Source organism: Limulus polyphemus, unplaced genomic scaffold (genome assembly GCF_000517525.1).
Source record: "Limulus polyphemus unplaced genomic scaffold, Limulus_polyphemus-2.1.2 Scaffold2252, whole genome shotgun sequence".
Lineage (NCBI taxonomy): Eukaryota > Metazoa > Arthropoda > Merostomata > Xiphosura > Limulidae > Limulus > Limulus polyphemus.
In genome coordinates, this window is record NW_013667862.1 from 79,503 (window position 1) to 83,940 (window position 4,438).

Below are 4,438 nucleotides of genomic sequence, written 5' to 3' on the forward strand. Positions count from 1 at the left end.
GTTTGGAATGATAGGATAGTGTATGCCTTCCTCAACCAAAGGAAACAGAACTCATCCAGTCTGCAATTATGAACATTCAACCTCACTCCCCAACCAAATGAATAATGGGGAGGTCATGGAAAAATTGTGCTGAATCAAGGACCCAGGATGGGACTACTCTACATTCGGAATTATGAAGAGATAGTGGACCCCCTTCCATGAACAATGTACTGAACCAATATTGATCAAAAGGAGTAGGCTCCCATGTAGGCTGGTGCTTCTCCTACCAACACTTGGGGAAAAAAACATCCAGGGACCCGGGTAAGAGGGCTCCTAACTTCACCCTCTTCTCCGAGAGTGGAGGAATTCATTCTAACACTCTGGAGGAAAAGTCTCTGACCACCACCCCCGGTGGCTGGAAACTGGATGTGGTAAGAACTCCCTAGCTCCACTAGTAGAATCTGGGGGTAATGTGCATTGGAAAGCCCTGAGGAACAGTGCTCTGGAAACAGTGCAATAGGTGAACCAAGTTTCCTAAATTTGTACAACCAAACTGACCCTAATTAATTTTATCCGATGATCAGCAGGAAAGGCAGGATCCTCTTTAGCTTTACTCATGATAGTCAATGAGTGGTGGTCGAGCATAGTATGGTAATACCACCTGGTGAACTCTTAGGTGGTCTTATGAAACACCTCATTTCTACAGAGCCTGTTGCAATTGGTAGTAATTATCATGAAATAGTTGTTGCTAGTGCAGAATTGGTTTGATAAAAACACACCTGCTTAGGCAACACTCACATACCACTCTGTACAATGACTTCTAGCTAGCAATTCGACCGGGTTGCTGAGGGCATAGAAAAGAGAAATCTGATTAAATGTGATTCACAGAAGCTATCACTCCTTCATAGAGAGCCCAGAATAAAAAGAGTTGTCTAGCATCTCTAAAGGTACAAGTTCAGACAATAAAACCCTCAAGACCAACACTGAACATGACCGAGATCGAAATCTGATTCTACATAGAGAGAAAGAGTGAGCAGATGAATTGGAGAAAAGGATTAAACCCATTTCCATTCTGACAAAATGCTGGGTAAGAAGAACTGGTCTGAGGACGTAGAGAGAATGAGAAAGTGGTCTATGGACAAACAGCACAAATCACTCTGACCAGTGATATCTGTAGGTCAGCAACAACAAAAAATAAACCTGCAAGTAAAGAGGATACATGGTATATAAGAGTCAAGTCACAAATAGGTGTAGAGAAAGAACATGTAACCTTAATCTACCTAGCAGGTAACTGGCAATTGTGGAACATGCAAAAACCTTTGTCAAAGAGCCATGTCAAAAAACGAGTTATGGTTGACACCACTGATTGAAAAGGATTCAATCTCCTCTCAATACAGTATTGCTAATATGCATGTCATTTGCATTGAAAAGTGTCTTTTGGACTAAGTAGAAACTGAGACAGAAACATTCCAACCTTAGAAATTAAACGTCAATGCTACATGATAAAACAGCATAAGCTCTATGCCAGAAGCTTGAGCTTCTGGATAGCCAGGTGTACCATATCAGATCATGGCTGTCTCCACAGCAAGAACCTAAAAAAGAAGTGGAAGAGTTGGACACACTGGAAGAGACTACATAAACATAAACCTGGGTGTAGCAGCCAATTTGGTGATATCAACAGGATCTGACAATGGGTTGAAACAAATCATATTTCTTACTCTGGGAAACATATTAAGCGAAGAGAAGGCTTAGAGTGGTAATCCAGTCATGTCCAGATACGAAGAAACTATTGCCAAAGCCCAAATATGAGGTACTGGAGATCAAATTGCCAGTAGTTGGGTGATACAATGAGAGGCTAACCCACCAATTAGAGTTGCAAAATAAGAGCCAATCCAACAGAACCTTGCGATACAAATCTATTCTGTTGGGAAAATCTTTTTGGATTGAGACAATGGACTTTCTACCAGAGGCATCACCCATGGAACATGGCAAGCTAAAAGGGTGATAAGATAGGACTAGTCCTGAGTATGTCATTAGTCTGGGGATTTTTTATTTTTCTTCTCATCTCTCAGTCAGGCTCAGCTGTCTCCCATCCTACTCAACATTATAGACAAGGACGCCAGACTCTTACTCACTTCTCCTTCTCCCAGTCCACAGATTGTTCTTTAATCTTTTGGGAATGTCAGCATCACTCGAATCCTTCGTGTCTTTGGGATAAGAACACAAGCAATCCTTTTATTTGGATCATATTTACTAGTTTCCTCAGTCGGGATCATTATTCAATTTTGAGAGGTTGTTAAGTTGGGACATTACTACAACTTAAGTTCCTCTACTGCCAACTTGTCCAGAATTCCATTCTCTTCATGAATGCCTTGCTTCAGGGATGCCATGCATATACCAACAGTTAGGAATTCCAGAGTCCATGCATAGATGACGAGGATTCCCGACACAATGTTTTCATCCTTCTTGCTCTTGAACAGGTAAGGCCTCATGGTATAGGTTTCTTAAGGGGTAAATTGTCTGGCTTCCCTCTGACCATTCCGTGATGGTGTCTTATGTTTCTCATCCAGAAGGCATGTGGTCTAGGGTTCCTTATTTTCGAATTTTGGACCTCCTTTTTGAATTGGATCAAGAATAGATATCACAGTCTCGAAAGGGATCCTGCTTGGGTTGTATCTGAAAGGAGAATCAGGATGCGATGGTCTAATAATTGACAAGATGGTTTCAGCAGTAACCAGTCATCCAAGGAATGGTGTGTGGACAGTACAATGGAAAGAAGGGAATGAGAAAAAAATCGTACGAAACGACAGAACCCATGTTAAGACTATGCAAGTCTGATGGGAAGAACCCGAAACTGCAGAACCTGACCCTCGTGCACCACAAATTCCACGAGTGGTGGGACTCCACCACTAAGGCAAAGTGCAAATAGGAGCCAACTACAACCAAGTTGGACATCTACAATCCCAGTAAAAAAAAACAGATTGAGGAATGAGTAACTTGTGAACATTGGAGAATATAGGCATTGATATAGACAAGGAAGATCGATGACTGGACACCAATTCTCCTGTTTGCATAGGCACAACAACTGACAGAAACAAAAACTCTGAAGAACTAACCTGACTCTCACACTACTCCCAGAACAACCAAACAAAGAGAACCCTAAAACTAAGTTCCAAGTCCTGATGAACTGCAGTAGATAGAAACCCTACAGGTTGGGTGGATAATAGTGGGGAAGATATGAACTGAAGAACCAATTGTGACCCAAGAACCTGCAGATCTCCTGAACCTATGATTAAGGTTACCACACGTCCAGAAATTCTTGGAACTGAGCCTCCACATCCCCTGAAGGTATACAATAATCACCAATGCTACTAGCAATTGGAATAAGCAGTGGAAACCTTGTATACAGATAGAATCTATTCTGAGTACCAATATACCAAGAGACTGATGTTGGGGTTCGGGATTCATGAATAGGGGCAGAACTATGACCCCCTGTAGGAGCCAATGAGATTTGAGACTCGAACAACAACTGGGGGAATGTAGAAGCCAAAAATTGAACCGATGTACAAGCTAACAAGGGATCCAGCTCGTCATCAACGAAGCTGGTGATCCTGAGAGTCTTCTAACAAAGTGAAGTGAAAGGAAACAAAATGTTGAATTTAAGTCGTAAGTCTGTAGACTTACCCTGTCCCATCAGGGAACATACACCTATATAGGTGAACTGCAGACTTTGCCTCAGAACTCCAAAATTCGAGGAGCAGATATATTATTTGAGAGTCAGAAAAATGATTTCGTCTGGTGTTCGTAGGTTAAATCATGAAGATCTGACAATGTGTCAGATAAAGCTTAACTGTCCCTCCACGTAACTGAGAAGTAAACTTTCTAGCATGAAAACTAAAATTTCACCACCAGACCTTTCTGCCACCAAGTAAGTTGCAGGCTCATAGCAACCAGGCAAAAGCCCAAAACATTACACACTGGAAGAACCAACAGAAGAAAAACAAATCAAAGGCAGCTTATCCTAAAGTGGCCTCCTTTTCATCATATAAAGACTCTGTTGATTACCATTGATTGGAACAGTATTTTTTAACATAACGTAAGTTGTTTTGTTAGAGCAAAGGAACTACAGACCATCTACTGCTTCCACCTGACGGAATCGAATCTCAAACCCCCGCGTTCCAAGTCCATAAAATTATCACTGCCCTACAGGGTGGCTGAAAATCCAACAGACTAATATAAGGCACAGGAAAAAGCAAACCTAAAGTCTGACCAAAATGTTGATGATTGCCCTCAATTGCAGCCTCACAGACCCCCTGGAGGACCAACACAAACCCGAACATATGTCTCCATCTCACCACAAATAAAATCATTGACAATCTCAACCGAGAGTGACCCCCCCCCCCCGATTGTTGTGCAATGCTAGATATCAGAGGTGGGAGAGGAGAGACCCAATTTGCCT

General features: G+C 42.0%; 1 protein-coding gene across 1 annotated transcript in view; it reads right to left on the reverse strand.

Moving 5' to 3' along the window:
* LOC106466418 (multidrug resistance-associated protein 1-like) overlaps positions 1-4,438 on the reverse strand; it is a 157,213-nt gene that overhangs the window by 44,903 nt on the left and 107,872 nt on the right. The gene's annotated exons all lie outside the window — the stretch shown is intronic.